The 26911-nt window shown below is 38.9% G+C and overlaps 1 protein-coding gene across 4 annotated transcripts in view; it reads right to left on the reverse strand.

Moving 5' to 3' along the window:
- The window catches only part of LOC127572046 (testis-expressed protein 264 homolog), a 352734-nt gene that overhangs the window by 230446 nt on the left and 95377 nt on the right, over positions 1-26911 (reverse strand). The window contains exon 1 of one of the 4 annotated variants that reach the window (XM_052018882.1): positions 12285-12368. The exons of the other annotated variants lie outside the window; for them this stretch is intronic. The gene's annotated coding sequence lies outside the window, so the exon portion shown is untranslated. Of the gene's footprint in view, positions 1-12284; positions 12369-26911 lie in introns of those variants that run through there. 4 annotated transcript variants of the gene reach the window in all.

Raw genomic sequence — 26911 nt, forward strand, 5'->3', positions numbered from 1 at the left:
TGTTTTGTATCTTTTGAACAGTTGTCTAATAAATACAATCTGCCTAGATCACATTTTTTTTGATATTTACAGATTAGAAATTTTTTAAAAGTTACTTTACCTTCTTTTCTGACACCATATAAAACTGAAATTACGGAAAAAAATTTAGGTTTTAATCCTTATCAGAAGGGCCTGACAGCAATAATTTATGATCGGATTATGAAAATACATTCAGAGGAACTTGATAAAATTAAGAATGAATGGGAAAGAGAACTCCAGATACTTTTACCTACAGAGACATGGAAGAAAATTCTTGAGTTAGTTAATACATCTTCAATGTGTGCTAGACACTGATACAGGTTAAGGTGGTTCACAGGACCCATTTGTCCAAGGACAAGTTAGCTCGTTTTTATCATCATATAAATCCTGTATGTGACAGATATAATTCGAAGGTGGCTTCCCTGACACATATGTTTTGGTCCTGTCCCCTTTCGGAAAAATATTGGAAAGACATTCTTAACATTATTTCAACTGTATTGAGCATTGACTTACAACCTCATCCTATTACTGCAATTTTTGGGTTACCAATGATGGAATCTCGCCATTTATCTGCTTCTGCTCGTCGTATGATCGCCTTTGTCACACTAATGGCCAAGCGATCCATTTTGTTCAAATGGAAGGATCCAATACCTCCCACCACTTTTCAGTGGTTTTCCCAAACTATAGCATGTTTAAACTTAGAAAAAATTAGGAGTGGTACTGTTGATCCTTCGCTTAAATTTGAGGAAGTTTATAGTCCATTTATTCAATACTTCCATATGATATAAGCTGACCTTTCTCAGATCCCTTTCAATAACCCTCGAATACAGAGGAGAGGAGTTGACGACATAATAATGTTTTTTTTAATTGAAGAAATATCAGTCCAGTTTTTTTTTGAAGTTTTTAGTTTTTTTTGGTTTATTATCAATTTTTTTTGATTTGGGGGTTCTTTTCTCATATAATTAAATTTCTTTTCAATATTTCCTTTTGTATTTGTTCACTTAATAAGAGAGCAGGAGGTCTAGATTACTTTTTTTTTACTCCTTGTGATTTTATGTATTAACTGTTATGATTGTTATCCTGATCTCTTCGCACCGTATGTATAATTACTAATGTTATATATATAATTTTGTACTAATTTGAAAATTAATAAAAAGATTGAAAGAGAAAGGATGGAAATGGGATACATGCATATTCCGTATCTACATAACATACAAAGACCTCTGTACTTGATATGAAACAGCCAGTAATATAGAAAATTATAAATTTCACAGCCTATGTTTCACAGTTTGACTGATTTATTAGACTTCTTTAAGGATGTGACATTCAGAATAGAAAAGGGGGAAACTAGTGGATATTTAGATTTTTGAGAAGACTTTTCATAAGATCACACTCTAGAAGTTGGTCAGCAAGGTTACAGCACAATCCTGGGAAGTATACATGAAATATACCGGAATGGATGAGAATCAGTTATCATACATAAAGCCAAGTGTGAAAATAAATTAATCTTTCTCAGGTTAGCAGGCTGTGACTTGTGGATGCCAAAGGGATTGGTGCTTGAGGTTCAGCTATTCACAATCTTCATCTATGATTTATCGGAGGAGATCAAACGTCATACTTAGCTGAGGCGGGATTGTGAGTACAGATAGGATGTAAAGAGACTTCATCGGAATGCAGACAAGCAGAGTAGGCGAGATCATGGCAGATGGAATATAATGTGACATTTGACACATAAAATATTAAAGCAGTGTATTTTATAAATGGTGACAGATTGGAAAACGTTGATGTTCAAAGGGACCTGGGTGTCCTAGTATACAAGTCACTGAAAGCTAACAGGCAGGTGCAGCATGCAATTTGAGAGAAAAATAGTATGTTGGTCTTTATTATGAGAAGATTTTCATGCAAAAATAAGGTCTTACTGCAGTTAGATAGGGCCTTGGTGGGACTGCACCTGGAGTAGTATGTACAAATTTGATCTCCTTACCTAGGAAGGGAGATTTACTTGCCAGACAGGGAGTGCAGGAAGGACTCACCAGGCTGGTTCTTGGGATGGTTGGTTTCATGTATGAGTAGATTTGGCCTGTATTCTATAGATATCAGAAGAATAAGAGGTGATCTCAATGAAACTTACAAATTCTTACAGAGCTTTACAGGCTGTTTGGAGGGAGGATCTTTCCCCTGACTGAGGTGCCTAGATCCAGAAGTTACAGTCTCAAAATAAGATGTTAGCCATTTAGGACTGAGATGAGGAGAACTTGCTTCACTCAGAGGGTGGTAAATCCTTAGAATTCTCTACCCGTAGGGTTCAGTCATTGAGTTCATTCAAAATAGAAATTGCTAGGTTTCTGTTTTATTATTTATTCATTTTTCAGGATTGGGGCATTGATAGCATGGTCATCATTTATTGCCCATCATTAAATTCCCTGGACAAGGTGGTGATGAGCTGGCTTCAGGAATCACTATAGTCTTTCCGGTAAAGGTGCTCCCTTGGTGTTGTTGGATAGGAGTTCCAGGATTCTTGGAGGTGTTGTCGGAGTAGCCTAGACAAGCAACTGCAGTGGTACATGCTGCAGCCACTTTGCACTGGCAATGAAGGGAAATGATGTTTCGGATGGTTGATGGAACACCTATCAAGTGGGCTACTTTGTCCTGGATGCTGTTGAGCTTCTTGAGAGTTGTTGGAGCTGCACTTAGCCAGGCAAGTGGAGAGTATTCCACCGTACTCCTGACGTGTACCTTATAGATGATGGGAAGGCTATGGGGAGTCAGGAGGTGAGTCATTTGCTGCACGACACCCAGCCTCCGACCTGCTCTTTGTAGCCATGGTATTTATGTGGCTGGTCCAGTTGAGTTTCAATGGCCACCCCAGGATGTTAATGGTGGGACTTGAGTAATGGTAATGCCATAGAATGTTAGGGGTTGATGGTTAGACTTTGTCTTGTTGGAGATGGTCATTGCCTGGCACTTTTGTAATGTGAATATTACCTGTCACTTATCTGCCTATGCCTGAATATGGTTTGGGTCTTGCTACATGAAGGCCTGAACTGCTTAATTTGTTGAGGGATTGTGAAAGGCATTGAAGACTGTGCAATTTATCAGCAAACATTCCCATTTCTGACCTTATGATAGGAAGAAGTTCATTGCTGAAGCAGCTGAAAACAACTGTGTCTAGGAACTCCTGCAGTGATGTCTTGGGGCTGGGATAATCTCCAATAACCACAACCATCTTAAACAAACATAGAAATGCTGGAAAAACTCAGCGGGTCAAGCAGCATCTATGGAAAGAAAAAGTAGTTAAGATTTCAGGTCGAAGACCCTTCATCAGAACTGGAGCAAAAAACAAGATGCTGGAGGAACTCGGCTGGCCAGATGAAGGGTCTTGACCCAAAATGGCAACTGTCCATTTCCCTCCATAGATGCTGCTTGACCTGCTGAGTTCCTCCAACATCTTGTTTTTTGCTCCATATTCCAGCATCTACAGTCTCCTGTGTCTTCAACAGAACTGGTTTACTGCAACTATCAGGCTTTCTGCAGGGTCTGACTCCAACCACTAGAGTGTTTCCTCTTCAGTTTTACCAGGGGTTCTTTGATGCCACGATCAGGCAAATGCTGGTTCAATGTAAAGGGCACTCTCATCTCACCTTTGGAGCTGAGCTTTTTAGTCTGTTTGGACCAAGACTGAGATGGAGGTTGCAGCCAAGTGGTCCTGGAGAAACCTAAACTAGGCATCAGTAAGAAGATTATTGGTGAGTAAGTGCCTCTTGATGGCATGGTCAGTGACACCTTCCATCACTTTGTTGATGACTGAGAATAGAGTAATTGGGTGATAATTGTCTGGATTGAGTTTGTCCAGCTTTTTGCAAACAGGACATACCTGCACAATTTTCCACATTGTCGGATAGATGCCAGTGTTGTAAACGTACTAGGACAACTTGGCTAGAGGTGCAGTTAGTTCTGGAGTGAAGGTCTTCAGTCCGACAGCTTAGATGTTGACTGGCTCCATAGCCTTTGCTGTATCTCGTGTTCTCAGCCATTTCTTGATATCATGTGGAATGAATCGAATTGGATGCAGACTGGCTTCTGTAATGGTGGGGATCCCAAAGGAAACTGAGACGGATCATCCATTTGATACTTTTGGCTGAACATGGTTGTCAGTGCTTCGGCCTTTTCTCGACCACTCACATGCTGGGAGCCACTATCATTCAGAATGGGGATATACTTGGAGTTGCCTCCTCCTGCCAGCTGTTTAATCATCCACACCAGTCATGACTAGATGTGTCCACACTGCAGAGCTTCAACCTAATCTGTTAGCTGCAGGATCACTTAACTCTATCTTTGCATGCTGATTTTGCTGTCTAGCACGCATGTAGTTCTTTGTTGTAGCTTCACTGGGCTGGCATTTCAGCATTTTTAGGCACATCTAATACTGCTCCTGGTAATCCCTTCTGCACTCCTTGTTCAGTCTGGGCTGATCCAACTGGGTTGATAGTAGAGTGGGGAATATATCGGGCTATGAGGTTACAGATTATGGTAGCATAAATTTCTGCTGTTGCTGATGTTCGACAGGGCCTCAGCTATGCTCAATTTTGATCTGCAAGATCTATTCTGAGTCCAATTTAGCCAAACTGTAGAGCCACACAACACTACGGAGGGTGTCCTTGGTATGAAAAAGTTATTTGATCTCCACAGTGACTCTGCATGTCACTTCTATCAATGCTATCACTGACAGATGCACTGACTGGTAGAGTGATGAGGTCATAGTCAATTGTTTGTGTTACTTCACTAACTACCTGCCACAGATCCACATCCTTCAGGATTGGCTAGTTCGGTCAAGCCATTCGTGGTGATGGAGATTGAAGACACCAATTCAAGTATATTCTGTGCCCTTGTTACCTTCAACGCTTCTTCCAAGTGTTGTTCAACATGGAGGAGCACTGATTCATCGTCTGATGGGGGACAGTAGGTGATAATGAAGAGGAGGTTTCCTTGACGATGTCATGAGACCTCTTGGGGTATGGAGTCAATGCTGAGGACTCCCGGTGCTAATCCTTCCCGCCTGTAGACCATTATTCTCCACTGCACCCCCCCATCCCTGAACTGGTCAGTCCTGTCGGTGGGACAGTTCGTACCCGAGGACTGTGATAAAGGAGTCTGACACAATACCCATGAGGTATGATACCGTGGCTATGACTATGTCAGGACCTAGCTCGACTAATCTGTAAGACAGCGCTTCCAATTTAGACACCAGTCTCCAGATGTTTTTGAAGAGGACTTTACAAAGTTGACCTCATTAAGGGAATGAAGGATCCTGGTGAAAGTGCAGGAAAAATGGAGCTGAGGTAGAAAATCAGTCACGATCTTGATGAATGACTTAGCAGATTTGAAGGGCCAGACAGCCAACTTCTAATAATTCTAACCATATGATCTTATTCATTTAAATTGTATTTTGTAACTTTTATTAAAGATTTATTTGAAGAGTTCACCATCTCACAAAAGTCTGAAATCCTCTTTCATTTTGTTAAGAAAGTGGCAGCAAATGTGACATGGGATTTATGGTGTACTTTAATTTCCATTAAGGTATTTGACAAAGTTCCACACGAAAGATTATTAGTTACACTAAAAATTGTGGGGATTCTGAAAACAAAATCTTTAGAATTCATATGAAAATGGCTGAAGAGTTGAAAAGAACTGAGACTTTTTACAATAACTTACATCAGAGTGATGGGGTAGAGAAGTGAAATGCAGTCCCCAGACGTAGATATTAGAAAATCTACTATTTCTTTTAAATTTAGAAACCCATGCAATGTGGTCAGGTCTAATGAAATAACTGAATCAAAAAGGTACTAAGATGGGCTAAATTGCATCCTCCAAAATTAGGATCTTCTGACTTTTCAAGTAATAAATTGAAATTGAAATTAGTAAAACTAGATTAGTTACTGGTATTTCACTTGGGTTCAAATTTAGCCCAAAGTAATGTGATAAATAACTCCAGTAGTTGACTGAAAGAGTTTTACTAGAAACAAATGTAGGCTTAAGTGGGAAACGGCTAAGAGTCACATTGGTTCTTAACACTGACACTGATGCCTGAAATAGTAAGAGTTCGAAAGCTGAGCTTTCCCATAACAATCACAAATATGTATTCCTTTAAAAAATATAATATAAAGATAAAGACAATAATGATCAGATATGTCAGCCCTGAAAGTACAGATTAAAAATGTCCCAGCATTATCTAATAAATTCAGTTATTCAAAGTTATAGTATTAACAGCCTTATAGTTATCAAACTGGGTGGTCTGCTGCTTACAAAGTGCAACCCCGGAATGTTTTTATTAATTCAGTAAAGCAGCAATTTTGCTAATCGCATCAGCCAAGAGAAACCTAACATGAAAAGCAGCATGTGCACCAGAAGTTGTGAACCAACTTCTGGCTCCTATGAGATTCAACTGAAGGAAAAAACTTGGATTTCTGTAGTTCTTGTCATAAGCTCAAGATGCACCAAAATGTTTCACAGACAATTAAGTGTGTTTAAGTGTGCAATTTTTGAAACATGGCAACTAACTTATGAATTGCTGGATCTGACTGTGCTTCCAGAAGAATGCACTGTTATCCTAAGAAACTGTCATTATTTGTCACTGACCATCAACTGTCCATTTACACTAGATAAATCACATTTTATTCTCCCCAATTAATCCCATTTTATTCTACCCACATTCACATTTACTCTAACTCTACACACTAGGGGGAATCTAATGAGGCCAATGAACCTACCAACTTCCACGTATTCGGGATGTGGGAGGAAACTGGAACACCTGGGCAAAACCCACACGATCAATAGGGAGAACACGCAAACACCATACAGACAGCACCCAAGGTCAGGCTCGAACCTGGGTCTCTGGAGCTGTGAGGCAGCAGCCTAGAAATTTACAGCACAGAAGCTCTTTGGTCCATGCTAGTCCCTTCACTCCCATAACCCAGCTCTTAGTCAGTAGCCTTGCAGATACAGGTAGCCTTGTAGAGCACAGCATATACTCACCAGGGTACTTTTTAAAGTGCAATGAGAATTTCTGTCCCCAACTCTTTTGGGTACAGTTCCCAACTTCCACTATCTCTGGATGAAAGTATTCTCCACTTCTTAGGAAACACCCTCACTTGGTTGCAATCCAGTGTTTCTTCCCACAACTGGCAAGAATTTTGTCACTTTAGATAAAAGGTCAACAACTGGAAACACAGATGCTTCTGGATTACTTTTCTGTAATCTTTACCTTTTGGTCTCTCAGCAACTTGCATTTTAAACAATTTTCTTTTTAAATTCATTCAGTACCTCATCACCCCCATCACTAATCTACTCATGTCCTTTCAGCCTACCCACTTCTCTGCTCTGAATTCTCATTACTCTGTCTTAATTACCTTGTACATTAGCTGAACATCAATCTTGTTCACACTTGGAGCATTTGTCAAGGGAACACCTAAAAATTAAATACATTTAATTTATTTTGAGAGATCCTACTACTCAATGGAGACCATAACCTTGAGTTCTTACATTCCTAACCTCAGCTGCTATAATTCTTGAGAACTAGGCATGAGTCACTCACTGAATGCACCTCTACACTTGTGAGTGATAGATATTCGATGTGTCCAGTCCTGCCCTGGATTGTCTCCAAAGTAAAAGGAAAAATACTCCAAAGATCATTACTAGACTTATGCCAAAAATGGAGGTTAAAGGTCATCCTCCAGCAGCATCAGTGATTTTGTCATCTTGTGATAAAAATGAAGCTTTGAATGCACTACTTCTCAGGTAGTTCAAAGATGTCACATGCAGCCCATAATAAAATCTAGGCATTGGGTAATTCCAGCTACATGGCTGCATAACTTCCCAGCATTGAAACAGGTTTCATTCTGCTGTTCCTTCAAATAAGCTAGGTAAAACAATTCCAAATTGGATATAAGTGAGGAGTGCAACTTTTCCTAATGAATTGATAAAGGTTAATTAATTTAAAACGCAATCTAATTTCTGTAAATTAGATAGTTATTAATTCTGCACGCACTGTAACATTCCAAATAAACTGAGATAAATTCTCTTTTAAGAAACAACGTTACACATATTCCTATCAAGCATTTTAAAATAAATATGTTGTTTTATTAATTAAGCTAACAAATAATTGGTAACTACCAATGTAAGGTAGTTTAAATTTTGTGCAGTGGCAAACAAGAAATCATTTTTAATCAAAGTAGATTTTGCCATTTCTAATGTTGTATCCTTTTCAATACAGTCTAATATAAAAATTAGAGCTGAGGAAGGATTGAAAAGCTCTCATTGTTGTGCATCTCATAAGTTGTTTTATGACTTCTAAAAATAAGCAACAAAACAGCAATTGTCATAAATTAACAAGCAAACATTACAAAGAATACCTGAAGAAGTAAAAGAATAGAAGCTGGTATGTGCTACTCTGAACCATTGACACTTAAAATCCATTAAGAAAACTGAAGAAAAGTACTGACAGGTTCTCAGGGGGTGATCAGCCACATTCCAGTTGTCAGGAAGGACAATAATATAGAGACTGGGCAACCATTCAACCCTGCGGTATAGTTTCATGTATTAAGTCCCTAGAGATCTAATTACCACAGTTACATTTGTTGTCCTGCAGTGCATATTTTTGCTCTGTCCACTGGCTAGCTTGTGAGACCAATTATCCTCAATTCTGATAGTGCAGTGAGACTAAAATAGAAACTTCAGTAATATGTCATTCACTGCTCTTGTCATAACCTCCTTCATATCCATTAAAAAAGTATAATTAGAGGGAAATTAACTTTCCATTTTGGCCTTTTCCTTTCATATACCTGGTAAATAGTTGACCTGTAGCTTAATCATTACTTATGCCAACCTAGAAAACTAGCATAAGTTCACAAATGACTTTTAAACAAATAACTCAAGAATAAAATTATGAAACTAACAGTTAAACAAGGCTGTGTACTTTAAGCAGCAAGAATCGACTGCATTCTGTCATGTAATGGAGGCAAAGAATATAAGCATATGAAACAGGTGTGGAAGACGTAAATTCAATGGGCCATTTCCAAGTCAGTATGGAAGAATGGAGTATTAAAGTGTGCAAATGAAAAATGCTTTCTCATCCTTTTTAAATACTGCTAAATAATATTTCTAATCTTAAAAAGGAATATCAGTTTTTCATAAACCAACTGATCACAACTTAGAAAAATATTATCTAAACAGCTGCTTTCCACACCAATACACAGATTATCATTAAAAGTCAAATTGCCTAGTTCATCCAACAACTTCATGGTGATAATTTCACCTCTAACCCTTCTCATTCACACTGCCTTTCTTCCTCACCATGTCAGGGTGGAACATGCAAAAAGACAGAAGGATGCAAGTGAGGATGTAGAACTCAAGGAGGTTCTGAGGAACAAGAGTGTTTCATAAACATGAAAAAAATCATAAAGAGGTGTAAGGTTATGAAATCATTGCACTGGTGAATGAGGAAATCACTAGAGGCTTGAGACATATACATTGAGACTTGCAAGCATTAACAAGCTGGTTTTTAATCCACATACAATTCAATCTTAGTTATTATAATTCTACTTTCTGGTTTGTCTATTTATCACCTATAGCACCTGCAGGACTGGAAATCTGAAAGGAGCTATTTTAGCACTTGAGCTGAGTGAAAGAGTGAAAGAGAGAGAGAGAGAGGAAGAGAGAGAGAGAGAAAGAGCACATAAACAGGCCCTTTGGTCCACTGAGTCCTTGCCAACCATCAATCACTCATTTACATTAATCTCATTTTTATTCTCCCCACATTCTCGTCAACTCCCCCCAAGTTCTACCACTCAGCTACATATGAAGGGCAATGATCAGCGGCCAATTAATCTACCAACCCGCACATCTTTGGGACATGGGAGGAAACTGGAGCACCTGGAGGAAACTCACATTGAGCACAGGGAGAACACCCACACAGAGAACACTCGAGGCGAGGACTGAACCCGGGTCTCTGGCGCTGTGAAGCAGCAGCACTACTAGCCATGCCACTGTACCATTATGGGAATATCTTGGCCTTCCCTTAGATTTAAAACTATTCCATTTGTAGACAGTAAATATATTCCTGATTTCATATCTTACTCTTATATATTCGTAAACTGCTAACAAGAAAAAGTGCCCTCTCTAGACTTCAACATTGTAGTCCTTTTTCAAACAGCTCCATCATTGTGAACAACAGAATGCTCTGTATTTTATAAAAGGTTTATTTCATGTTTCCACTGACCATGACCACAGGTTGACAAGTTAGTTAATAAATTCTACCTGCTTTTTCTGCCAACGCACTGAAACATGTAGAAATTTTGTCTAGTCCGACATTGTGATATTTCTTTGGTTTTCATATTTTTAATCCTTCTTTACCAGAGGGTAATGCAACTGTCTGTCATCAAATCTCTTAGTTGTATATTGAATCTAGACAGCAGTCCTCCCAGTGAAGGTACTCCCACAATGCTGTAGTGTAGGGGATTCAAGAATTTAGATCAGTTATAATGAAGGAATGGTGATATATTTCCAGGACAACACTTTCCACCATTTTGTTGATGACTGAGAATAGACTGATTGGGTGGTAATTAGAATAGCATCCAAATAGGATGTTCTCTATGGTGCATCTATGGTTTAAGAGGAATTTAGACAGACACATGAACAGACACATGAATGGAGGGACATAGACCACATGGAGGCAGATGAGACTAGTTCAGATTGGCATCGTGGTCGTCACAGACATTGTGGGCTGAAGTGCCTGTCCCTGTGCTGGAGTGTTTCAAGTTCTATAATTAATCAGATTGGATTTGTCCTGCTGTTTGTAAACAGGTGAAGATGGTTGAGAACTTTGACTTCCTAGATGTAAATATCATCAATAGTTTGTCCTGGTCTAACCACATAGATACTCTGGCCAAGAAAACACACCAACACCTCTACTTCCTCAGAAGTCTAAGGAAATTTGGGATGTCCCCGATGACCCTCACCAATTTTTATAGATGCACCATACAGAACATCCTATCCGGATGCATCACAGCTTAGTATGGCAACTGCTCTGCCCAAGACCACAAGAAATTGCAGAGTGTGAACACAGCCTAGCCTCCCTTCCATTGTCTACACTTCCCACTGCCTCCGGAAAGCAGCCAACATAATGAAAGACCCCTCCCACCCCAGTCATTCTCTCTGCTCCCCCTTTCCATTGAGCAGAAGATACAAAAGCCTGAAAGCACATACCACCAGGATCAAGGACAGCTTCTATCCTGCTGTTATAATACTCTTGTCCAGAACATTTGTACGATAAAGATGAATTCTTGATCTCTCAGTCTACCTTGTCATAGCCCTTGCACCTTATTTGTCTACCTGCACTGTACTTTCTCTATAACTGCAGCACTATATTCTGCATTCTGTTATTGCTTTTCCCTTTGTACTATCACTGTGTACTTATGTTTGGAATGATCTCTCTGGATGGCATGCAAAACAAAGCTTTTCACTGTACCTTGGTACATGTGACAATAGTAAAACAATTACTTGGGAAACTTTTCACATTGTTCGGTAGATGCCTATGTTGCAACTGCAATGAAACAGGTAAGCTAGAGGTACACATAATTCTGAACTGTTATAGTCAGGATGTTATCTGGTCCCAATGCTTTCGCTGTACCTCAGGCTTTCAGCAATTTTTTCATATCATGTGGAGTGTATTGAACTAGCTGAAGACCTTCTGTGATGATAGAGATCTCAGGAATTATTCACTACAAGATTTCCGGCAAAACAAGATTGCAAATGAGACCCAGATGTAGAGTCTCAACCCGAAATGTCATATAGCCTTTGCCTCCACAGATGCTACTCGACCTGCTGTTAGGTTTTTGCTTCCGATTACAGTATCTGCAGTCTCTTGTGTCTGCAAACGTTTCTTGTTTTCAGCACTCACCTGCTGTAGCCTCTTATCAATGAAGATGGGGATGTTTTGGGTGGGTCTGAGGTCACACATTGGCCGGATTCAGTTATCTGCTGTCCATAAATCCTAAGCAAAGCTTCAAAAAAATCTAATAGCACCAAAATTAAAACTGACAATTACAAGCCAAAACTTCTGAAAACAAGTCCTAATTTGGGATTTGGGCGATGTAAATGAAGCAATAAAAATACCCAATCATGCATTCACTTGTAATAAAAATACCAAATATTGAAGAAAGGTTATTGACCCGAAACATGAACTGTTTTTCTTTCTAGTGATGCGACCTCACCTGCTGAGCTTTTCCAGGATTTTCTGTTTTTATTTTTAAATTTCCAGCATCTATATCTTTTTTGCTTTTCAATTCGTTCACTTGTTTAGAGAAAAACAAGAAAATATGCCTGAAAATGTAAAGTAACCAAGACCTTTAAGACAGAATTGATAACGCATTCTCAGAAAGATTTGAAATTTTATATTTGAAATTATACATTCTAATCAGGCTGTTCATTAACAACAGTCAATGTGTGCAATTACGAACATGCAAATTACTGGTTGTTATAAATTGCATACTTCTGAAAGAATCAGGCCAAATCCCATTCTATACGACAGCATTAGTACAACTGCAGCTCTTGAGAAACGCTTGGGTTTTATCGAGGCTTCACACCAGCCACGCAAAGCCTATATCTGCTCCCACACCAGCAGCTTTAAAGAACAATGACAGTATTGTTTAACAGGAAAATCCAGTTTTTGCAAATATAAATTAGTACTTATTACGACTCAAACTAACAGTCAAGAGCCACTTTGAATACTCACGGCAAGACCTTGTGTGTCAACAGGGCCTTCCGCTCTGCAAAACCATCAAAAATATTATTGTTTAACGAAGTGATCAAAATAGCAATTATTCATGACTATTTTACAATCTTGCAGTTAATTGAGATTTCTTTAACAGTCCTCTTCCCAAGGTTCACAACTGATAGGGTTGCTAATTTAATGAAAATGTGTTATTTACATTTTCAACAATCTAACCAGACTATGACATAATCAGAAATTATCTCAAAAAAGACTCACAAATTGAAAGAACAACATCTCATCCCTTGGGTAGCTTACAACCCAATGGTATGAACATTGAATTTTCCACTTTGTTCATCTCTCCTACACTTGTCCATTCATAGATGAATGTTTACAGTATGTTCTTTTGTAGTTAGTACAATTAAGCAGTGCTTTGTTGATTTTGTCTTAAGGTGTGATCATATGTCAATTCTTTCTGGATCACAGTCCTGCAGGTATGTTGTTACCTTTGTAGCTCCTGCTGTAGATTCTCAAACAAAACTGAACAGAACTATCATGTCAATCTCAATTTTTTCATCCTTCTTGAATTTCCTTTACATCAAGAAATTTTCCAGTTTCAGGTAACTCACACCCTCAGTCCTCTCCTCCCACACACACTCACCTATGTGAGTGTGAGTTCTTCTCCCTTTGTTCATCCCTCCCATTCCTTTCCCCCCACCTGGGTCCATCTGTCCCTCATCCCTCCCAATCTGGTACCACCTTTCACCTACTAGCCTCTACCCCATCCCTACTTCTTCATACTGCTATCTATTGGCTATCTTTCCTGTTCCTTCTCAGCCCTGATGCAGGGTCTTGAACCAAAAAATCAACTTAGACCTTTTGCCTCCAGAGCGCTGCTTGACCCACTGAATTCTTCCAGTGTTCTGTTGCTTGTAAGATACTTTGGGAAGTGCATTTTTTTTCCTATCCAATAATTCAGCCCTTGCTTAAGTAATCTGTGATTCTCCTGTTACACTTTTCCATACATAGATTAATGTTCTTTTGTAGTTAATACAATCAAGCAGTGCTTTGTTAATTTTGTTTGTATAGCTTTTACAGTCTTAAAGTGTGATCATTCATCAATTCTTTCTGAATCACAGCCCTGCAGGTTCGTTGTCACCACCAAGTACCTTTGTAGTTCCTGCTGCAGCTCCACAAATGAAACTGAACAAAACTATCATGTCAATCTCAATTTTATCATTCTTCTTGAATTTCCTTTACATCATTTCCATATGCCCTGCTGCATGCTGATGTGGGATTCACAAAATCTTTTAATGCAGTTACATTAAGAACCATCCCTTTTTGAATTGTTCCTTTATGCTTCAATAAGAGCCTTTGATACATATTCAAATAGTGCTGCTGCTTCTAGGTATGTCTATGAATCCATCTTGCTTTAGCTAACACCACAAGTCATTGAAATCAAGACACTTAAGTACAAGTTACTTTTGTTGTATTTTCAGATCATCAAATTTTTTCTTCCCTATTTGTCTTCCTTATTCCATGTATTTTTGTTGCAGAATGTGTAATGCAAAAAGGACCCTAGACAATCATGGTGGACCCTCACCAAGCCCTACTTCTGATTCACAACAATCCTTGGACCACACACAGGAATGGCTCATCTCATGTAGGTTCTTGGGTTTCAGGCACTAATGAATTTCTGTTGTGGGCCTCCAACCAAAATTACCTTTGCATGCTTCACAGCATCAGCTTAAACCATCTCTCAAATTACCGTTGCAAAGAACAGTATACACAGGAACAGGCTCTTCAATCCACCATGCCTGCGCTAATCTTGATGCCAATCTAACTAATCCCATCTGCCCGTACATGGTCTATATCACTTCATTTTCTGCCTTGCTCACGTGCCCATCTAAATGCCACTTAAATGTGGCTATCTTATCTGCTTCTGCCAACTCCCCTGGCAGTGCATTCCAGGCACCTACCACTCTCTGTGTAAAAAAAAACTTGCCTCACACATCTCCTTTAAACTTTCCATCTCTGACCTTAAACCTATGCCCTCTAGTATTTGACGTTTCCACCCTAGGGATAAGACTCTGACTATCTAGCCTATCTATGCCTCTCATAATTTTACTTACTCCCACCCCCACCCCTAGCATCTGATGTTCCAGCGAAAACAATCCAAGTTTGTAGAGCTTATGCCCTTTTGCACATACATGTTTTTGAGTTCCATTGAATACGGATATTTCTCTCCATATTTTAATGGAATAATTGGGATTAATTGCAAAGAAAAGAACTAACAAAAATGAGGTGACAGGAAATTTGGCAGCATAGCTCCCATTGATTAAGTGGTACTAGTATTGATTTGCTTTCTGTTTGGAAACTGATGTACATACTCGTAACAGATGTCACACAAAATTAGAAAAGGTGAGGATGCATGCCACACTCTGGCCGCAGGAACCTGATGCTAATCAACAGACAAGGCTGATTTAATGCCCGTGCTGTCAGTTAGAGCTCACCAATGCCGCTAACACCATATATTGAACATGCATAAAGGATCAAGTATCAACCTGCACTATTTAAAAGGATCATCAAGAGCTTCCAGGTTAATTGCTGAACGACTTCTACTGAGTGTCCACTAAAGCTTCTAGGCTCCTTTAAGTGTTTACACAAAGTGCTGTGCTAGAAGCTGACAGGTTTCAGGATAGCTGCAATAGACACTTTTTTCAAATAAAGGAGCTTTATTCAATAGTCATTCCTCTTGGATTGTGATATGAATACATAGAAAGAATAAGGGGCACGGTGAGTGTTAAGATTCTGCTCTGCTGCATGTTATTCAACCTGAAAATCAATTGAACTCAGCCCTTAAATATGCCGGCAGTGAAAATGCTGAACTGAGACACACTTTCTCCAATAGGGACGTTAGAGGAAAGCCAGGTCTCCTACAGAGACTTTGGGGATTAAATGCCTTATTGGATGGGGTTTAACAGATGTGCTAAACCACTGTCTCCACAGAGATATTGACAGAAAATCTGAGTATTAGTTAAGATGTGTAAAAGAAATTGTGACTTTTAAATGAAACTGAGTATGCCATTTTAATTTTTTCAACCTTATCTATTCCTAGTGAAAGTGGCACAACGGCAGCTCATTTTCTTATTTTTTGTGGACTAGATATCTGATCAGATTAGGGCGTTCCTACAGAGTACACTTCACTATCTACTGTGCCTGGAATAAGAACAGCTTGTTTACAGTATGGAGTGCCATCAAACTGGTGCTACACTCAGCCAACATACACAGAGTGACATTAATATTTATGGTATCCTAATAATTGCATAATAAATATTCAACATTCATAAGATTAACTTCATTTGTGCACATTATCATTCTGTTCATGCAAGTTTACTGCAGCTCTTTTTTTTGTCACCTGCTCAGAAAAATGTTATATCCCACCAATTTAATCAGTTTTAAATTCTGAGAATAAAATCCTATAAATAGTTCAAACTAAACTATTTCTCAACACTTATTTTAAGAAAATAAGTTAAATCTAATTTCTGACGTTTGGGAATTGGAATGTTGCATATGTATTACATTTAAAATGCTCATTTGATAAGATTTTAATATTTAAGTAATTCACAGGTAAAAGTGGTTTTATTATTAAAGTATAGTTCAAAAGGAACAAATCCTGCACTGGGATTCATCCTGCAAACTGATACGTACAGCATAATGCATGAGACTAAAACAGCACTGAAGTGTGGCACAGGAAGATCATGAAATATCTCACTGTGCATGTATTGAGGATGGATCTACATAGCTGTGGCAAACATTGCCCTCTTCTGCAAGTGTGCAAATGGTGCATTTAGTTTCCACCTCCTAACTCAGCTGTTTGAATATGTATGGCTTTTGTTAATGATACAATAGGTATCACAACTGAAATCTTTATCATAAAGTATAATATGTAATTGCTCAATTTATCTATATACTTAATTTAGAACAGTAAAGATTTGAACAGATTCCAAGTGATGATCAATCTCTCATTGCAACGGTTGAAATGTGGCACATATCTTAAAATGAAGGAGTCATGTTAGCCCTCTAGATATTCGGCATTGGCCATCAAGAGTTTGATTTCATAATTGCAGAAACAATGCATGTTCAGGGAGAGAAAACCTCTGACATTCAAAAAACTGCTTTAGATACACATGGGGAGTCCAGAGCATTACAACAGTATCCTGTCAACTTGTGAACCTTTGGGAAAATAAGAAAGAGAAGAAGGAGTAGACCATATGGTTCTCAAAATGATTCCATCATTCAATAAGATCAACCATGACCTTGTGCTGTCCAGTTCCCATATCCTGATTCTTTTAGTGTTCAAAAATCTATTGATCTTAGCCTTGAACAAATTCAGTGAATGGCCTTCAATAGCCCTTTAAAATAAAACAAATTCCAAGGATTACAACCATCTGTCTAAAGAAATTTCTTCTCCTCTTAATCGGAAAAGCTGACATTTTATCCAGAGGTAATGCCCCTGATTCCAGACTCTCAAACTACAGGAATACCTCTCAGTATCTATTCTGTCAATCTCTCTCAGAAACCTATTCCACATTCTTCCAAACAGGGAACAAAGAATCGTATTCAATTTTTCTTTATACTACAGCACCTCATCTCAGGATGAACTTACACTGCACTGACTCCAAGGCAAATAGCTTGTCTTAATTTGTTCACAGGATGCAAATATCACTGACAATAATAACCTTTATTGTCCATTCCTAATTGCCTTATAAAGAGGAGGGAGTTAACAATAAACCATACTGGTGAGATTGCGGTTATAGAGTAGATCAGGTAAAGAGGAGTAAATTTTCTTCCCTGCAGATCATATTTTTGACAATCTGATAGTTACATAGGTAGGTACAAGTTCAAAATATACAAACATAATGAATTAAGAGCAGGAGTAGGCAACTCAATCCCTCAAACCTGCTCTACCAATTATTCAGGTCATGACTAATCTAAATGTAACCTTAACTCCTCATTCCCACCTTCCGACAGTAATCTTTCGTCTCTTTGCTTTTCAAGTGGCTGGCATAGTCCTGTACTAGTCTATGACTAAGTACCTATCTACTGCCACCTTAAAAATACTCACACACTCTGCTTCCACTGTGGAAAAGAGTTCCAAAGATTCAAAAACCTCTGAGAGAAAAACTTCTGTATCATGTCTACCTTAAGTAGGTGCTTCCTTATTTTCAAGGGATTCCACCACAAAAAGCAATTTTCCCTCCACATCCATTCTGTCAAAACCCCTCAGGATCTAATATATTTCAATCACATCACCTCTCAGTTTTCTAAATTTCGGTGGATACAAGCTTAGGCTGTCAATCTTTCCTCATTAGGAAACCCACCCACTCCAGGTATTAGTCTATGTATAGAGTACTTCAAATGAAGTCTCACAAAAGCACTGTACAACCTCAGCAAGACTCCTTACCGTTCTACTCCAACACCTTTGTAACACCCAGCTACCTGTCATACATGTATTGTTACTTTCTATATCTCATGAACCAACACACCAAAATCGCTCTGCACACTAAAAAGTAATACTCGTTCAGCCTTTAAAAATATTATTTCTACTCGTCCAATCCACATACAATTTCACTTTACCTATATTACATTCCACCTAATACCTTCTTGCCAGTATACTTAACCTGCTTATATCCTTTTGCATATTCTGCATTCTCCTCATAACTCACATTCACACAAGCAAACTTGGATACATTAGAACCAGTTGTTTAATTTCAGTCATTGATATAAATTGTGACTAGCTGATTAAACCCATGGCATCCCATTACTAACAGCCTGCCAAGATGAAAACAACCCTTTTATGCCTCAACCAAGTGCCTATCTATACTAATATGTCCCCCACACAGCCATGAGCATCCTTTTGTGTGGTACCTTATCAATGCCTTTAGAAAATCCAAATTTATTACATTCACTGGATCCCCTTATCCATCATGGGAATGAAATGCTCAAAAAATTCTATAAGATTGGTTAAACACAATTTTCCATTCAAATGCATTTATAACTCCAGACCCATAGCAATGTGGTTGAATGTTAACTGCCCTCTGAAATAGTCTAGCAAGCCATTCAATTGTAATAAACTGCTAGAAAAGCACAAAAAAGAACAAAACTAAATGGATCATCCAGAATTACCTAGGCACTAGAAACGACTATGGCTAAAACTGCCCTGTCAACCTTGTAATGTCCTCCTTATCAACATCTGGGGACTTAAACCAAAATTGTCTCACAAATTAGTCAAGTAACAGCCTGAAATAGTCATACTTATGGAATCATACCTTATAGTCAACATCCCAGACACCAGTATATCCATCCAGGTATGTCCTGTCCCAATAGCAGGACAGACTCAGCAGAGATTGTGGCACAGTGGTATACAAGCAGGAGGGAAGAGCAGGGAGGTTATGGAGCTTGGTACAGTTTTATAAAACATTGGTGAGACTACATCTGGAATATTGTGTGCAATTTTGGCTGTCACAGTATAGAAAGGTTGTAATTGCTCTTGAAAAAGTGCAGAGGAGACTCACCAGGATATTGCCTGGAATGGAGTATCTTGGTTATGAGGAGTATGACAGGGTGGGCTGTGTGTTTTTTCCTTGGAGTGGAGAAGGCTCAGAGGGGGTCCCAATAGAGGTGTACCAAATTATGAGGGCATAGATAGAGTAGGCAGTAGTAAACTTTACCCCATAGCAGAAGTGTCTATAACTAGTGGGCATAGGTTTAAGGTAAGGAGTAAGAGGTTTAGAAGGAATAGAAGGAAGAATGTTTTCACCCTGAGGGTGATTGGAATCTGGAATGCATTGCATGAGTGGGTGATGGAGGCAGGTACTCTTGTTTAGGTGAGCACTTGAATTGCAAAGGCATGGAACGTTATACACCAAGTGCTGGTAAATGGAATTAGTAGAGATGGGTACTTGATGGTTGGCGTGGACGGGGTGGGCCGAAGGGCCTGAATCTGTACTGTATGACTCAATGACTCTATAAGGAAGCTATCATTTAGATGACATAATTCTTGTGGTATATTTAAAACTGTAATATAAAGAGATTGCGATTATTGAAATATAGTATGATAGAAACTGGGGATACTAAGAGCTGATAAATGCCAAGGACCTTATGATTACTGCCTTGAATTTTGAAAGAGGTGGGTATTGTGAATAGTTTTCATCTTCCAAAATTCATCTTCCAAAGTTCCATAGAATCAGGAATTATCCCCGTTGAATGGAGTCATAGAGTAATACAGCATGGAAACAGGCCCTTTGACTCAACTGGTCCATGCCAACCACAGCATCCTCCCTGCTAGTCCCAGATACCTGTATTCGGCCCATAACCCTCCAAGCCCCTCTTCTCCGCATACCTATCCAAATATCTCTTAAATGTTGCAATTGTACCCACCTCAACCACTTCCTCTGGCAGCTCATTCCAGGCACTCACCGCCCTCTGCGTAAAGAAATTATCTCGCAGGTCTCTTTTAAATCTCTCCCCTCTTATCTTGTATCTGTGCCCTCTAGTTTTGGACTCCCCTAGCCTGGGGAAAAGACTATGGTCGTCCACCTTATCCATACCCCTCATGATTTTATAAACTTCTATGAGGTCATTCTCCTCTGCTCCAAGGAATAAAGATCCAGTGTGGCCAACCTCTCCCTCTAACTCAGGTGCTCTAGTCCAGGCAGCATCCTTGTAAGTCTCTTCTGCACCCTCTCCAGCTTGACAATGTCTTTCCTCTAACAGGGTGACCAAAACCATACACAATACTCCAAGTTCGGCCTTACCAATGACTTACATAACTGCAACGTAATGTCCCTACTCCTAAACTCAATGCCCTGACTGATGAAGGCCAGCATGCTAAACGCCTTCTTCACCACCCTGTCTACTTGCGCAGCTGCTTTCAGCGAACTGTGCACTTGTATTCCTAGGTCCCTCTGTTTCACAACACTCATCAGTGCCCTGCCATTCACTGTATAAGTCCTACCCTGGAGTAGCAAATGTAACCCTGCCATTAAAGAAAGGAAGGAGAGAGAAAATAGAAACTACCAACCTGTTAAAATTACGTCAGTAGTAGAGAAAATGCTGGAATCCATTATAGAGGATATAATGACAGAAAACCTTGAAATAAGTAACAAGATTGAGCAGGGTCAGAATAGATTTATGAAAGGAAAATCGTGTTTCAGTTATCTACCAGAATTCGTTGAGGATGCGACTGGCAGAATTGATAAGGTGGAACCTGTGGATGTGGTGTATTTGGATTTTGAGAAGGCTTTTGATAAGATCCACACGGGAGGTTAGTCAACAAGATTACAGCACACTTGATTGTGAATGATATACCAACATGGATTGAGAATTAGTTATCAGACAGAAACCAAAGAGAGGAAATAAACAGATCTTTCTCAGATTGGCAGGTTATGAGCAGCAGGGTACCACAGAGATTGGTGCCTGAGACCTATCTATTCATGATCTTTAGCAACAAATTAACTGAGAGCATCTAAGTCATATTTCCATATTTGCCGATGAATCAAACTAGGTGAGATTCTGAGTAGGAAGGAGGGTGTGAAGAGGATTCAAGGGGATGTAGACAAGCTGAGTGAGTGGGCAAGAACATAGTGGATGCAATATATTGTGGAAAAATGTGAAGTTATCCATTTTGGTGCACAAAACAGAAAAACAGAATATTTGTTAAATGGTGAGAATGAAAAGCGATCTCACTGAAACCTGCAAAACGTTTACAGGGTTCAACAGAATGAATGCAGGGAGGCTGCTTTCCCTGGCTGAGGAGTCTGAGACCAGGGTCACAGTCTCAGAATAAAGGATAGGCCATTTGGGATTGAGATGAGGAAAACTTGCTTCACTCAGAGGGTAGTGAATCACGGAAATTCTTTTAAACCAAAGGTCTGTGAAACTCAGTCATGGAATTCAATCAAAACAAAGATAGGTAGATTTTTGGACATTAGGGGAATGAAGGGATATACCGATGGTGCAGGAAAATAGTGTTGACATGAAAGAATAGCCATGATCTTAGTGAATGGTGGAGCAGACGCTAAGCACCAAATGGTCTATTCCAGCCCCTATCTCTTATGTTCTTATATTAAGGCAATCAGGACAGTCCTTGGGCAGAAACTTCATTGAAACTGGCAGCCTCAAGTGGGCAGTGACCACAAGGCATGGGCCCGGATCAGCACAATGGGCTCAATATGTTGACTATAAAAGATAGCATAATGTCAGACATTACCTTTCTGTTTGTCCTACACCAATTCTTTGGATAAATCTGAGATCTGTGCAGCCCCTTAGAATACTGTGCACAAACTTTTATGTTAGCTTCACTCTACATCAATTGATGTTGTCTGTGTTTGTACTCTCTCCCCTTTGCAGATAAGAAAGGTGGCATCCTGTCACCGCTAGCAACATTCATCAAGCTGCACCCACGCACCAACACTTATGACAGCCATTGCCTATTATGGGATGGTCTACTTTATATTCAGAGCACTAATGTTGTCATTACAATGCTCATCCATTAACCATTCTTTACCTAGCATCTACACTTTCAACTGTATGGCAATCTCTGCTATACATTCCACTAACATCAGTTTAGAGTTGCACATACTTAAAACAATGGGTTCAATGAAAGCACCAATCAATTATTTCAGTCTTTTGAAATGCCACTATTATTTGCAATATTCTATCAAAATAAATAAATCAGTTCTTCACATCTTACACTCTCTCCCACACAAAATCCACACTTGAATCCATTATCAGATGCTTATGGTGCCAGTTCTACAAGAGAGCACTGCTATAAATTAGGAATAGAAAAGAAAAGCTACATTTGTTGATCTATTTCTCCTCACTAAATTATCCTCTCAAAGGTTTGATTGCTTATAATAGAGCCTGATGCTATTTTACAATGGGATGAGGTCATTCCACCTGGAGTTAACCCAACAGGACACCATGATCCTGTTCTAGAGATTCACAAACAGAACAATAAAATCCCATTAATAGATCTCAAAAGGCTCACAATTTACACTTGCTTTTCTCTCTTGCGGGCTGTTTGACATGCTGGTTCTGCCTTTACATCTCATGGAAAGATATGTGTAGCTGTATGTGGGAAATGAAAAATTTGATCAAGAGTGCAGGGATTGGAATTTCTACCCTGCATTGTCAAACCAATATCAAGCAGCTAAATCAGCTCTGGTCAGCATCACAGTATCAAGGCTATCACAATTTAAACACTCTTTAGCTTGTTGGCTTACATAACACCCAATGCTAAGAAAGCTGAATGTTTAATTGGTTCCTTGTACAAATATTAAAGACTACTTCACTCAGTCCTCAAGTGTTTCATTTGGAGAATGAGGATTGGGACCTTTTTCACAATATTGCACATTTCTTTCAAAATATTATGGTATTGTACATGATACATATGAACTTCCCACTTTAACTCTTGTTCATGTAAAAAATGAGTGTTGTGGAAAGTAGAGTTATCAACTCGTGTGGTAGACACTGTTACAACATTAGCAGACATTAGCTCTACTGCCCCATTAAGAATAACAAGTAAAAGTGCTACCACAATTCACATTTGACAAGAATTGTATAATTAAGCAAAACAGATAAATTAGCAGCCTCCACAGGTCCTCAGCTGCACTTTTTGAACAATCTCAGCATTTCCAATACACTCACCTGATCTACACAGGAGCTCTGAAACAGTAAGAGGTTTAATTTACCTTTTTGTTGAAAGAGGTGACCTAATAAACACAAAACAGACATGCTGACTATTCTAACCTAAACAAAAGGAATAAAGAGTAAAAAAAGTAAACTCACTCATGAGTGATATCAAAATAAAATTACATGCATTATTGTGAGCAGAATCATATTGTGGTTATACATATTTAATTGCATGACTTCTAAGTCTAACCTCAACTATATTACATTATTCATTGGTCCTATGGTAACCCCTTCTGGAAAGGACAGTATACATGCCCCATTACCAGCAACATATTAGTTTAAGTGAGTAATGTGTTAAGACTAAGAGACTCCTGTTATTTCTGGGTATAAAGTCCCAAGGGGAACATTTGAGAAGTTGCATCATAGTCCTTGCAGGACAAGAGCTCACAGACCAAAAGTTGACACTAAACTTGTGGACTCTGAAAATCCACGGTTGCAATCTTGACACTCAAGTCAGGATCCGACCTTCCGATACCTTCCGATGCTGAATCTGCCGGAGCCTGTGGAGTCAGTAGCAGAGCGCACAATTTTCATTTGTAATTGAGATTCAGTTTTCAGCATCAAATTCCAAACTTACAGTTGGGAACTCTAAAACCTGGGGACCACTGCATACTAACCTCTGATCTGAAAAACAACTCTTTACCATTTGTTTTTTAACCAATTTTCTAATCATGATGCTAATGATCGTCACTTTCACGAGCCTCAGTTTTGTTATCTGGCTTTTTGTGTAAGATTTCATCAAATGTCATCTGAAAATCCATTTACACAAATTCTACTGCATCCCCATCATCAACCTTCTCTATCATCTCATCATGAAATTCAGTGTAGCCAAATTGTCTTTAACAAATCTGAGCTTGTGTTGTTGCTCCAGTTTGTGCTTAGAATTCTCACTGCCAGGAGAATTCCAAGCGCAAACTGGAGGAACAGCACCTCATTTTCCATCCTGGAACCTTGCACCCTAACGGCATGAACATTGAATTCTCCCACTTTAAGTAATCCCCACCCTCCTTCCCCACAACCCGCACCCCCCCCCCCCCCCCACCATGCTGCTCCTCTTCTTCCCTTTCTTAGCTTTTTTTTCCTTTCTCTCCTTCCCTTTGACTCATTCCTCGGTGGATCTGCTCTCCTCTCCTTCCCCGCGCCTGCCTATCACTATCTCTTACCTGCATCTACCTATCACCACCTTGTGCCCACTCCACCTCCCCTCTTTTGTCCACCTATCTCTGCTTTTCCCTACAATATATTGGACTTCCCCTTTTCCTATCTTCAGTCCTGAAGAAGGGTCCTGACCGAAACGTTGACCACCTGCTTTCCTCCATGGATGCTGCCTGGTCTGCTGAGTTCCTCCAGCATCATCGTGTTTTTCATCCAGATTCCAGCATCTGCAGTCCTTTGTTTCTCTAGTATTACTACTCACCAAGTATTCTCCCACAGACACATGGTCCACTTGGCCCACCTCATTACCTGAACCACATCCAACACTGCCTCCTTCCATGTGGACTGGAAACAAAACGATCAAGGAAGTTCTCTGAAACACATTTCAGAAAGTCCTCTCCTTCTTTCCTTTCCTTTTAATGTTCTTCCAACCAATATCACAGTAACTGAAATCTCCCAATATCACTATTCTACAATTTTTGCACATTTCTGTAACTTCTACACAGATTTGCTGCTTTATCTCTATTTCATGATCAATTGTGTAAATTTGTTATTTCTTCTCTGTAAGTCCATTTCGAAGTTCATTACTGACTACTTTATTATACACAAAAAATTACTTTTCCTGTTGCTAAGGTGGAATGCAAGAAAAGGAATGGAAATCCAATGCTGTGTAAAAGTGAATGAGTTATCTGCTTGATTTCATGTAGAAATAGATTAGTGGCTCTGGAAACATTGCTCTCAACTATATGCATTTACTTAAAACTTCTTTTAAAAAAAGTAGTAAAAACATTGAAGATTTGTTCCTTATTCTTCTCCATAAAGATAATGTACAATCTTCACTTTGAACGTGTGCTTACAGCCATAATGTGTGCTTTTTCTGTATTATAGTTCACCACTTTAAAGTTTAACTTCATTCAAATTTCTTAACATTACTTTTTTCTCTCATTTTTGGGGTCAAAATTCTCACATCTCCCTCCAAGTTTCTCTTACTGCAAATACTCAGTGTTGTTTTATTTAGTTTTTGTGTATTATTCTTAAAATCAGAGTACACTAACAGCATTTACATGCTTCATTAATGTCAGTTTTTATTGAAATTATCATCAATAACAAGATGGTTATATTGAAAAATGCATAAACATTTTTCAGATGTAGATACTTTTCTATTGGATAAACATTTATTCCCAATGCTGAAAGAAAATATGGCAGGTGCTAAAACCTAAAATAAAAACAGGAACTTCTAAAAAAAAAATCTGACAGTACCTATGAAAAGAGAAACTCTTAATATTTCAGATAGATAACATTTCATCAGAAATTGAAACGTGATATAAATGTTTAAGATGCAAAGATGGAGACAAGGGGAGGAGAGGTGATAACAAAAGGTAAGGTCTGTAACTGTGTGCAAGGCATTTAAGATTAAACAAAAAAATGAAAGTCAAAGCACAATGTAATAGGAGATGCAAGTGCAAATAATCATTTGAAATTACCAGAGGAATTTGTGAGGAAAGCTGGAAATCTGGAAGTAAAAAGGCTGGAAATGTACATTGCCCAAAGTTGTTGAACTCAACACTGGATCTGGGAAGCTTCAATGATGAAGTACTGTTTCTTAAGCTTATGTTGAGCTTTGTTGGAACAGTGCTGTAGGCTGAGGACAGAGAGGTCAGAGCAAGAGTGAACAGAAGAATTAAAGTGACAGGCAATTGGAAGCTCGAGGTCATGCTTGCAGACAGAACAGAAATGTTCTGCAAAGTGGTCATTCAATCTGCATTTGATCTCCCTAATATAGGGGAAACATTATTATTTATTCATAGTTATTCACACAGATTGGAAAAAGATTTGAAGCAGACTTGGATGTTTAGGTTGTTACGCTTGCTGTTACCGTATAAATTCATAGTTCAATAAAGAACTTGCGCGGCATTTACCCGATTTGTGAAACACTTTTTTTAAAATATAAATTGGGATTCTCCAGATGGTTATATTAATTCAGAAAAAAATCTTTCAGTGAATAAGTGGATGGAAAATAAAATATCAAGCAATGTATGAATTGCATCCCCAAACATGAAACAAAAATGCATGTGGAAATGTTAACCAGCTTGCTGTTAAAAAGAGCTGACAGCATTATAGGACCTTCTGCAATTACAGTCCAGGCAATGCTGTGGGCATTAAAAACAACAGAAATTCCCTTCATGCAACAATCTCTCTCTTACTGCTCTATACCCT

This window comes from Pristis pectinata, chromosome 6 (assembly GCF_009764475.1).
Source record: "Pristis pectinata isolate sPriPec2 chromosome 6, sPriPec2.1.pri, whole genome shotgun sequence".
NCBI classification, from domain to species: Eukaryota; Metazoa; Chordata; class Chondrichthyes; order Rhinopristiformes; family Pristidae; genus Pristis; species Pristis pectinata.